The sequence below is a fragment of the Arachis ipaensis genome, chromosome B9 (assembly GCF_059453495.1).
Source record: "Arachis ipaensis isolate K30076 ecotype BB chromosome B9, ASM5945349v1, whole genome shotgun sequence".
NCBI classification, from domain to species: Eukaryota; Viridiplantae; Streptophyta; class Magnoliopsida; order Fabales; family Fabaceae; genus Arachis; species Arachis ipaensis.
This window is the reverse complement of record NC_142444.1, coordinates 115,650,390-115,663,066: the sequence shown is the minus strand read 5'-3', so window position 1 is coordinate 115,663,066 and position 12,677 is coordinate 115,650,390. Positions and strand designations below refer to the sequence as shown.

The window sequence follows — 12,677 nt, the reverse complement described above, 5'->3', positions numbered from 1 at the left end:
GATCCGGACAGCATCTGCAGTGCTTTCTCTGTCTCTGAATCAGACTTTTGCTCCAGCTCCTCAATTTTAGCCAGAAAATATCTGAAATTGTACAAAAACACAAAAACTCATAGTAAAATCCAAAAACGTGATTTTAACACTAAAACCTATAAAAACTTAATAAAAACTAAATAAAAACTACTAAAAACTATATGAAAGTGATGCCAAAAAGTGTATAAAATATCCGCTCATCAGGTTTCTCTCAGAAGTGTACATGAATTTGTTATTTGCAACCATGTCAATGAGTTCCTGTGCCTCTTCAGGCATTTTCTTCAAGTGGAGTGATCCACCGACAGGGTGGTCCAATGCCATCTTGGACATCTCAGAAAGACCATCATAGAAGATATCTAGCATGGTCCAGTCTAAAATCATGTTAGGAGGGAACCTTCTGATTAGTTGCTTGTACCTCTCCCAGGCTTCATAGAGGGATTCACCTTCTTTCTGTCTGAAGGTTTGAACTTCCACCCTAAGCTTGCTCAGCTTTTAAGGTGGAAAGAACTTGGTCAAGAATGCATTGACCACCTTTTCCCAAGAGTCTAGGCTTTTCTTAGCCTAAGAATCTAGCCAGAGCCTAGCTCTGTCCCTTACAGTAAAGGGAAAAAGCATAAGCTTGTAAATCTCTGGATCTACTCCATTAGTCTTGACAGTATCACAGATCTGCAAGAAATCAGAGATGAATCTGTTGGGATCTTCCTGTGGAAGTCTGTGAAATTGGTAGTTTTGTTGAACTTGAGTGGCCAGTTGAGGCTTTAGCTCAAAGTTGTTTGCACCAATGACAGGTATAGAGATGCTCGTCTATAGAAGTCAGAAGTGGGTACAATAAAGTCACCTAGGACCTTCTTTGTGTCTTCTCTGTCATTAGGATTGGCTGCCATGTCTGTATTATCAGCTTCTTATTCGAAGAGCTCTATGTGGTTTCCTCCGGAGTGTTGTGCTTTAGCTTGTTGTAACCGTTTTTTCAGAGTCCTCTCAAGTTCAGGATCAGGATCAAAGAGAGGTTCTTTATCCCTGTTCCTGCTCATAAACAAGAAAAAGAATCCAAAGAGATGGAGAGCAAGGGGTATCTATGTCAGAGTATAGAGATCCCTTTGTTAGAGAGTGAGATAAGGAGAAAATAAAATAGAAGTGTCTTTTAATAAGGATAGTTTTCGAAAATTAATATAGAGAGAAGAAGTGATATTTTCGAAAAAGAAGAGAGAGAAAGAGGTTAGGATTTTTGAAAATAGAGAAGGAAAGAGAGATGAAATTTTCAAAAAGGAAGAAAGAGAAAGTAGTTAGGAGGTTTTGAAAAAGAGGAAAGAGAAAGGAGATAGAAAGAGAATAAGATAAAATAAGTAACTAATCAACCAACAAGAATTGAAAATAAAAGATTTGATTGTGAAATTCAATTTTTAAAGAAAGTAGAGATTTAAAATTTAAAAGTTTTAAATTTAAAAAGAAGATAAAATAAGTAAGTTTTAAAATTTAAAAAGAAAGATAAGATAAAGATTTAAAAAGATTAGGAAAGATAAGATTTAAAAATTAAAAATTTTGAAAATCAAACTTTAAAAGATAGTAAAGACTTGAAAAGATAAGAATTTAAAATTTAAAATTTTAAAAGAAGATAAGATAGGAAGGATTTAAAGTAAAAAGATATGATAAAGATTTAAAAAAGATTTGAAAAGATAAGATTTGAAATTTGAAAATATTTGAATTTGAAATTTGAATTTTTAAATTTTGAATTTTGAATTTTAAAACCTTGAATTAAAATTGAATTTGAATTAAGATACGATAGAATTTTAAATTTTAAAGAAAGATAAATAAAAGATAAGATAAAGATTTGAAAAAGATAAGATATGAAATTTAAAATTTAAACTTTACTAACAAGAAAACACCAAACTTAAAATTTTTAAATCAAGGTAAGAAAAGATAGCTAAGAATTCGAAAATTTTGAATAAAGATAAAAGAAATATTTTTTTGGATTTTCGAATTTTAAAGAAAAAGAAAAACAACTAAGAGACACCAAACTTAAAAATTTAAGATCAAATGACCCTAACTTTCGAAAATTAAAGGAAAAATAACTAAAAGACACCAAACTTAAAATATTTTTAAATCAAACAAAGAAAAATATCAAGAACAATTCGAACACTCAAGAACAATTTTCGAAAAAAGACTCAAGAAAAGAAAACAGAAGAGACACCAAACTTAAAGATTGACACAAGACTCAAACAAAAGACAAAGATTACTAAAGAAAAGAAAAGGTTTTTGAAAAATTTTTGAAAAAGAAAACAAAAGACACAAACAAAAGACCAAATAAACCTTAAAGAATACCTAATTTAAGCATCAAGATAGTCCAGTAGTTTGTCAATCTCGAACAATCCCCGGCAACAGCGCCAAAAACTTTGTTCCCGGAATTGAACTCCGCACAACTGAACCGGCAAGTGTACCGGGTCATCCAAGTAACACCTTAGGTGAGTGAGGACCGAATCTCACGAGGATTGTTGGATTGAGCATGCAATGGTTATCTTGTAAATCTTAGTCAGGCGATTAGAAATGATGGTTGTTTGTTTGAAAGCATAAACAAAATAATAAAGAACAAAATACCAGATTGATGTAATGAAAGCAATGATAATGATTTAATTAAGGCTTCAGAGATGCTTTATCTTTCCGGATTAACTTTTCTTACTGTCTACTTCAATAACGAATGATTCATTCAATGGCAGTCGTAAGTGATTAACTCATGTCCTCTCGTCAAGTTAATCTCTTCTAAACCACAACAATCCACCATATCCGAGTAACTCATGTCCTCTCATCAAGATAACTCATGGGTTCTCAATGTAGCCGAAGATGAAGCTCTAAGCAATCTACTCCTCTTCACGATCCTACTCAAAATGCCAAAAACAAGGTCAGATCTTCCGGATCAGAGAGTGATGCTTTTCTGACTCTAGCCTTAGCGCCACAGAGACCTTAGTAACCCAGGGTTAATGGGATTTCATGTCACGTATCCAAAGTTTCCCAGGTACTCTCTTGAAATCTGCAATGCATTCTCTATCTTTAGTACAATGCTATCCGGATCAGGACTAGCACATAACCCATGTAGAACAAGGATGAATGTCACGGTTCACCCCTAATTCATTGAGATTGAAGAACGAAAACGCATAAGAGAATAGAATCAGACATATTGAAATAGAAACAGTAATATTATTAATCCAAGAGAATCAGCAGAGCTCCTAACCCTAACTTAGGAGGTTTAGTTGCTCATAGCTTACAGAAAGATAATAGTAAAATGTGCAAAAGGGAAAAAGTCCCTAACAAGGGTGAACTCTTGTCTATATATACTAATCTAATGACTAAGGATTACAAAAGTAAGATAAACTGGACTCTTGGTGCGAAAATCCACTTCTTAGGCCCACTTGGTGAGTATTTGGGCTGAGTTTGGGGTGACTCCACGTGCTTAGACTCCTCTTGGGGTGTTGGACGCCAGGCTTGCTCCCTTTTGGGCCTCCAAATGCCATCTTGGTTCTTCTGGGGCGTCCAAACGCTAGGCAGGGGTCAGTTGGGAGTTCAACACCCATTTTGGGCCTTTATTTCCAAAGATAAGTATAAACAATTATATAGTGCTGGAAAGCCTTGGATGTTAGCTTTCCAACACCTTTAGAGCGCGTCAATTGGACCTCTGTAGCTCCAAAAATGCTCGTTTAAATGCACGGAGGTCAGAATCTAACAGCATCTGCAGTCCTTTCTCTGCCTCTGAATCAGACTTTTCCAAAACTTGCCAGAATTACCCAAAAATCACCTAAAGACATAGGAAAAACACCAAAACTCAAAGTAGCATCCAAAAAGTGATTTTTTCACTAAAACCTATTAAAACTTAATAAAATTTAACAAAACATAACTAAAAACTCTATGACAATAATGCCAAAAAGCGTATAAAATATCTGCTCATCTCATACTAAACCCCTCAAAAACCACTGCTTGTGTATGCAAGATGCCTAACCCGAATAGGTTGGTTGCATCACGTGCAGTGATCGCGTACGCAAGCTCTGCAGAATGGCAAAAATGCTAAATGCTGCAGAATTTTTAATTTTGCACTCCGAACTTCCGACGGCCATAACTTTTTTGTTTTAAAATATTTTTTATTTGTTTTTCAAACATCGTAAACTACACAAACCCAATTTTCATATGAAAGAAGTTTGGAACAATTTGGGAGTTCAGAAGCCGAGTTATGGCTCACCGAAGTTCGGCCAAAAACTCAAATTTACACAAAAACTTCAACCTCTATTTTCATTCGAAAATCAAACTCAAACCCAACCTCCTATACACATATTCAGCACAGCATCATACCATAGCATACTAACATAGCATTAAAATCTCCACATTATTCCACAATCAACCATACCTCAATATTATACAATTTCACACCTAAATTTCTTACTTTAATCAACAAGATTATCAACAATCCATCATATATGCATAATCAATATCATAAACTTGTCAATCATTATTCAATCACCACATAGTATTCTATTTCCACTATAACCATGATCACCAACACATACTCAACTCATATCATCAATCATTATCACAAGTGCTAAGCATTCAACATACTTAATCATTTCAACCTATCCTAAGGTCCTCTAGCCTAAGTTTTCACAAGACATTATATATTAAATACGAGAAATCTAAACCATACCTTGTCCGATTTCCTTGTATATCCTAAGACAAGCCACTTAGGCAAAAATGCAAGCCTTCAACTACAAAATTCTGCAACCAAGATCCAAACCAAGCTTCTAATTTATATATTTACACACCTAATACACATAATCATATATACATACCCAAAATACAATTCCCAACATACTCAATTAAGGAATTAGCTTGGGTTCTAGAAATCTCACTTTACCCGAACACCAAATAAGCAAGAGTGAATATTTTCCTCAAGCTAATCGGACCCTATAACATCAAAGAACCAAAATCTCAATACCACTTTATATAATTTTCAAAAATTTGGGGGAAAGAGAGGCTGAGAATATAAATGAAAGTTCCTTATCAATTTATATACCAGGCTTTGTAGAGCTCGACGCTGATGACAAGTCATCCTAGCCTATTTTAGCTAGTCTTTTTCTTTAGTTTTCATTAGAATTATGCACTTTCTTGAGCTACAAGCAAGCTAATTGAGTAGATTTTCATGTTTCCCTTGATTGAACCAACCATATGTGAATTCATGCCATTTCATGAGGTTTTGTGCTATATTTGTTGCATATTATGAAAGAATGAATATCTCATGATTTTGAGCATAGCTTTGATTAGTTTGGTTGATTAATGATAGGTAAAGAAAGCTTGGAGAAAGGTTGAAGCAAAGAGGAATGGCTAGAAGTGAAGAATGGAAGTTGATCTTGGAAGCATGAAGTTAGCCCCAACGTTAGCCCCCTAACTTGGAGGCTAACGTTGGGCATGAAGTACTCACTGGGCTCCCCACGTTTGAGCCAACGTTAGCCCCCTAACTTGGAGGCTAACGTTGGCACATGACATTGCAAGGAAGAGACCAACGTTAGCTCCAACGTTAGCCCCCTAACTTGGAGGCTAACGTTGGAGCTTGAAATTCATCCCTGGGCAAGCCAACGTTTGCGCCAACGTTAGCCCCCTAACTTGGAGGCTAACGTTGGCACATGAGTTATAAAGTGGGAGAAGGCCAACGTTTGCGCCAACGTTAGCCCCCTAACTTGGAGGCTAACGTTGGCACATGAATCACAAAGGGAGGGGCACCAACGTTTGCGCCAACGTTAGCCCCCTAACTTGGAGGCTAACGTTGGCACCACTAGCACTAAGCAAGGCCAACGTTAGGGTCAAAGTTAGACCCCTAACGTTGGCACCAACGTCCAAACCAGAAAATCATGCTTGCTGCTATGAAAAGTTGGGGTCAAAGTTAGACCCCTAACTTTGGCCCTAACGTTGGGACCAACTATGGATAACTTCAAAACCGGTTCAATTGGTTCACTTCGGTTCTTCTTCAAACTTCAAGAGCAATCAACCAAGGCCTCTTTCAACCCAATTCCACCAAGAACAAAGGCCCAACTCAAGGCTTGAAGATCATTTTGGAAAGTGTATAAATAGGATAGAATTCAAGTTATTAGGGGAGCTTTCCTTTTAGAATTTTCATAAGAGTTTTCGGAGAGCTTTTGAACTTGAGTGAACTTTAATTTCTTGCTTTCATTGCTTTCAATTTCATTTTACATTTGTCTTGGATCTTGGATTGGAGAATTGAAGAAATTCTCTTTCAATCTCAATCTTGGACCTCTCTGCTTTCTTTACTGTTAATTGAATTCCATTTCCGGTTCATTGTTCTTCATCTCTTTTCTTTGCAATTTACAATTTCCTTGCTATTGTTCTTGTTGGATCTAGGAAGGCATTGAGATCTAGACTTGGTTTTCTAGTCTCTGGGTCCTGAGATCTGAATTTCTCATTTCAATTCCCTGTTCATTGCTTTTAATGTTCATTTACTTTACTGCTTCAATATCCGGTTCAATCCCAATTCCCTTTCCCTCTTCTGTTTGATGCAATTTAATTTTTCCTTGTTTAATTTCTGCAAATCCACATCCCAATCCCCTTTACATTTCAAGCAATTTACATTCCTTGCACTTTAAGATTCCGCAATTTACATTTCTTGCACTTTAAGTTTCTGCCATTTAATTTCTTGTTCTTTAAGTTTCAGCAATTTATTTCTTGTTCTCTTTACTTCAATGCAATTTAATTCTGCAAGTCACAAAACCATCAACCAAATCTTGATTCGCTTGACTAAATCAACCACTAAACTAAAATTGCTCAATCCTTCAATCCCTGTGGGATCGACCTCACTCCCGTGAGTTTTTATTACTTGATACGACCCGGTACACTTGCCGGTTAGTTTTGGGTGTTTTGGGAGAGATTATATTTCCTCCAAAATATCTCATCAGATGCCACGGACGTGTTGCCGAAAACCATGCGGCGATCGGAGCTCATAGCGGAAAGTTATGGAGGATTTACTCAAAGCCAAGGGTTGGAACCTTTTCTTCTCTCCTCTTGGCTTGTTTCAGCATTCCTTTGCTGAATGAGGAAGAAGAGGACCTCTCTTCATTAAGTTATTTGGCCAATGGGTTAGGCCTTGGGCCTATTTTGGGTTCGGTTCGACTAGTTCGGTCCGTTCGACTCAATATTGGGCCAAATTCTTTGAAATTAGTGTCAAAATTTTTATTTTAATTAGCTCTATCTTATTAAACTATAAAATTTACATTCCTAATTTTTTTTACAAAAAATTAATTTATTGATTAATTATTTGCTAATTTTACGGGATTACACCCTGCTCTATGATAAACCCCAATTTTGTGATTTATCTTGTGCTTAATTTGGGGGATTTTTGTCAATATTTCTCACACTTATTCACAAGAAATGCATGGTTTTGTATTCACTTCCTAATATTTCTCCATGATGAAAAACATGCTTATTTTGCCTTAAAATTGCTATATTTTGATTCTCTTTTATTGCCATTCGATGCCATGATATATTTGTTGAGTGATTTCAGAATTAATAGGGTAAGAATGGCCTAGAAGAGAGAAAGAAAGCATGCACAAAAGGAAGGAACATGAAGATTTGGATTTTGGAAAATTCAGCATTGGCGCGCATGCGCACTCCACGCGCACGCGTGGATGAGGACAGTTGGAAGTGGCGCGCGAGGATGGACGTATCCGCGCGGATCAGTGGATTCCCATCGACGCGCACGCGCACTTGGCGCGCACGCGTGGATCACAAAAGCAATCGGCGCGCACGCACGCATGGCGCACATGCGCGAAAAGCTGCATGTGACCTCATTAAAGGAAATCATGCCTGGCGATTTCTGAGGCTCATCAGGCCCAAATTCAAGCTGTTTCTGCATGGAAAAGACCCAAGGATGCTAGGGGGAAAGGGGGGATCATCCATTTTACACTAGACACAATTTTAGCTAGTTTTTGGTTCTTTGTTCTTCTTCTAGAGAGAGAAACCCTTGTTCCTCTCTAGATCTAGCTTTAATTTGATCTTCCCTTTGTGAATTCTGAATTGGATCTTGTCAATTACTAGTTTTAATTGTTCAATTTGAATTCCTTAGTATAATTTTGCTTAGATCTTGTGTTAGTTTTATGAATTCTTATCAATTGTCATTTTATACCCATTTCATGAATGTTGTGAATCTTGATTTGTTGATGTTATATTGATGATTTCTATGATTAATTGTGTTGTTTGAGTGATTGTATGTTGATAATTGTTAGTGGGTACTTGTTGATTTCAATTTAATTGCAATTTGAACATGTCTTTTGTTAATGCTCACCATGTGTTTGATGAATTGTTTACTTTGATTATGGAGTAGTTCTCTTTACTCTTGGCCTAGGCTAAGGGAATTGGGTGAACTTGAGTCATTGGATCTAATGGATTTGATGATTTGAGAATCCTTAGTGGTCAATTTGATAGCCATTGACGCTAACCTTCTATTAAGTCTATTAGTAGTGAGGTTAGAACTTATGGGTTGATGTTGACCAAACCATTTGACATACTTCAAGTATAGAAGTAGACTTAATGAGTTTAGTTCCTCATAATTGTCAAGATATGGTTATTAGACAAGGATTGTGACTCCAATTCCCATGCCTAGCTAAGAGTTGCTTTTATCATTCATATTTGAAAACTCAAATTCTTGATTATTTGTCTTAGTTATAGTTACTTGTTTAGTTTAGAATAGAATCATATTGGATGTTACTTTGTTAGTTTGGAATTGCTCATATCTTGCTTAGTTATTTGAATTAGTTTCTTGCAATTTAAGATTACTTGCTTGTTAAGATTCCTAGTTTAAATTCTTGCTCATGACTCACAACCCCAGATTTCTAACCAATGTTGAAGCACATGTTTGCCCATTCCTTGTGAGACGACCCGAGGTTTGAATACTTCGGTTATTTCTATTGGGGTTGAACTTGTGACAACCAAATCCCTTCTAAATTTGATACTCGAGGATTGTTGTTGGTAGAGCTATACTTGCAATGCGACTTTATTGAGAAAAATCTTTACCGACGCACCCCGAGTTACATCAAATTTTTAGCGCCGTTGCCGGGAAATGGTTGCAACATGTGCCTTTATATTGGTTATGTGAATATGTGAATATTGTAGATAGCTTAGTTTCCTTCAATACTTAGCTATAGTTTAGATTTCTTTTACATTTATGCTATGACTCTCAAGTTTGATGACTCGGTCTCAACCAAATTCTAGCTTAGCCGATTTTGATCCCGAGATTGAAAGAACTTTATTACATGCTCGGCAAGCTAGACGGCGGTTGGATTATACGGCTAGTACTTCGGCCTCTCTTGAGGAACATACCGAATCACTAGGCAGTACCGAGAGTAACTTGGAGTCCGCTACTTCATATTCTTCTATTGGCACTAATAATACATCTTTGCATCCTACAGGTGAACCATACATGGCGGAGCCACGACGGGTCACTTTGCATGAGCAAGGAGCTTCGGATATCATACTTCAACCGTTGCAAGCAAGGTATCCTAACCTTGATTCAAACTTTGAATTGAAGAGTAGCTTGATACATCTACTTCCTAAATATCATGGGTTTCCGGGTCAAGACCCCATCCGACATCTAAGAGATTTTCAAATTGCTTGTTCTACGGCTCGAAGGCATGGAGCTGATGAGGTGGCTATCATGGTTTTTGCCTTCCCTTTCTCTCTTGAAGGGCAAGCAAAGACATGGTTTTATTCGCTACCGGATGTGATTGTGACTAATTGGGATTTCTTGAGAAGAGAGTTTCTAGATAAATTCTTCCCATCGGAGAAGACCGACTACATCCGGAAGGAGATTTCGGGTATAATGCAAAAAGACCAAGAGAGTTTGTATGAGTATTGGTCTCGGTTCAAGAGACTATTGGAATCTTGTCCACACTATGGAATGAACACTCACTTGCTCATAAGTTACTTCACCAGTGGTCTTTGTGTGGAAGATAGAAGATTGCTCACCGCTTCTAGTGGTGGTTCCCTTTCGAAAAACAAGACGGAGGGAGAAGCTTGGAATTTGATAAAGGATGTTGCCGAAGCTACACAACATACAAGGGTGAGAAGTAATCCTCTCAAGGGTGTGGTAGAACCATCCCCTTCCGAATCAAGCCTAACCAAAGCACTTGGGGATATGACCACCATCCTCAACAAATACAAAAAGACCAAAAGGAATACTACTCCATCCAAGCCATCCAAGCCCCACCTCCCGTTGCTCAACTTGAAGGCCCTCCTAGGATTTGTGGTTTGTGCTCTAGCACCACACATTACACCGATCAATGCCATCAAATTCAAGAGGAACATGCTCCTGTAGTAGCCAATGTGAATTACAACAACCGCCCACCCTATCCTTCTCAAGGCCAAAACAATTACCCTCAAGGTGGTAATCAACATCAAGGGTGGAGGGATAATACACAAGGGAGCAATCAAAACTAAAGATGGAACAACTCTTCTTCTCATCACAACAACAACCAATTTTCATCCCAATACCACTATAACAACACCAACTACCAAGCCAACCAAGCCTACTCCAACCAAAAGTAAAACAACTACACCAAGTACCAAGCACCACACCATAGACAACAATCCAACCAAACTCCTCCATCTTCCAACAATCAAGTTGATGAGCTTAGAGCCGCCATGGAGAAACGGGACGAGAGTAACAAAGCTCAATTTGATGCCTTGGATGCTCAATTGGCTAACCTCACCAACATGCTTTCAAAGATGGCCATGTCAACCCAACCATCAACTTCCAACAAAAACACCAACTAACTTTTAAGCTCTTCTAACCTTCCATCCCAACCCCAACCAAACCCAAAGGGCGGTCTCAACGTCATCACTCTACGGTCAGGTACTACATTGGAGGAGATACCTCCAAGGGTCATGGGAGACATTCATGAGGAAGAAGTGGTTGTTGAAGCTCCACATGAAGAAGAGGTGGTAGACAAAAGGCATGAGGAAGAAGGAGTAAACCTCAAGGAACCCAAGAGGAAAGCTATAGTGGATGAGTGGTATGCAAAATTGTTACTCTGAGGTTGTAAAATTTGTTGTTCGTTCTCTCCCTGGCAATGGTGCCAATAACTGGTGCACAATACCATGGTCCAAACATAACTTCACAACTTCGCACAACTAACCAGCAAGTGCAATGGGTCGTCCAAGTAATAAAACCTTATGTGAGTAAGGGTCGATCCCACAGAGATTGTTGGTATGAAGCAAGCTATGGTCATCTTGTTAATCTCAGTCAGGTGGATATCAAATGGTTATGGAGTTTTCGAATAATAATAATAAATAAATAGAAAATAAAGATAGAAATACTTATGTAATTCATTGGTGAGAATTTCAGATAAGCGTATAGAGATGCTTTCGTTCCTCTGAATCTCTGCTTTCCCGCTGCCTTCATCCAATCAGTCTTACTCCTTTCCATGGCAAGCTTTCTGTAAGGGCATCACCGTTGTCAATGGCTACATCCCATGCTCTCTGTGAAAATGGTCCAAATGCTCTGTCACGGGATGGCTAATCATCTGGAGGTTCTCGATCATACTGGAATAGGATTTACTATCCTTTTGCATCTGTCACTACGCCCAGCACTCGCGAGTTTGAAGTTCGTCAAAGCCATCCCTTCCCAGATCCTACTCGGAATACCATAGACAAGGTTTAGACTTTCTGGATCTCAGGAATGGCCATCCATGGGTTCTAACTTATACCACGAAGAAACTAATAACTCGGACTCGGTCCCCTGTATTAGATATCTAAGAGATACTCATTCTAGCTTGGTTGCATGTAGAACGGAAGTGTTTGTCAGGCATGCGTTCATAAGTGAGAATGATGATGAGCGTCACATAATCATCACATTTATCATGTTCTTGAGTGCGAATGGATATCTTAGAAGCGGAATAAGTTGAATTGAATAGAAAATAGTAGTGCTTTGCATTAAATCATGACGAACAGCAGAGCTCCACACCTTAATCTATGGAGTGTAGAAACTCTACCGTTGAAAATACATAAGTGATGAAGGTTCAGGTATGGCCAAGAGGCCAGCCCCCAAATGTGATCAATATGATCCAAAGATGAACTAAAATCATAAGATGTCTAATACAATAGTAAAAAGTCCTATTTATACTAAACTAGTTACTAGGGTTTACAGAAGTAAGTAATTGATGCATAAATCCACTTTCGGGGCCCACTTGGTGTGTGCTTGGGCTGAGCTTGAAGTTTACACGTGCAGAGGCTTCTTCTGGAGTTGAACGCCAAGTTGTAACGTGTTTTTGGCATTCAACTCTGGTTCTTGACGTGTTTCTGGCGTTTAACTCCAGACTGCAGCATAGAACTGGCGTTCAACGCCCTTTTGCATCATCTAAACTCGGCCAACGAATGGAGTATTATATATTTCTAGAAAGCCCTAGATGTCTACTTTCCAACGCAATTGGAAGCGTGCCATTTTGAGTTTTGTAGCTCCAGAAAATCCACTTTGAGTGTAGGGAGGTCAGAATCCAACAGCATCAGTAGTCCTTCTTCAACCTCTGAATCTGATTTTTGCTCAAGTCCCTCAATTTCAGCTAGAAAATACCTGAAATCACAGAAAAACACACAAACTCATAGTAAAGTCA

At 38.0% G+C, this 12,677-nt stretch overlaps 1 non-coding gene across 1 annotated transcript; it reads left to right on the top strand.

Moving 5' to 3' along the window:
• The first annotated feature begins 404 nt into the window (after nt 1–404).
• On the top strand, nt 405–513 carry LOC148546015 (small nucleolar RNA R71). Its single transcript, XR_015901563.1, has one exon. It is a non-coding gene; the product is annotated as a small nucleolar RNA R71 (small nucleolar RNA).
• The last annotated feature ends 12,164 nt before the right edge of the window (nt 514–12,677 follow it).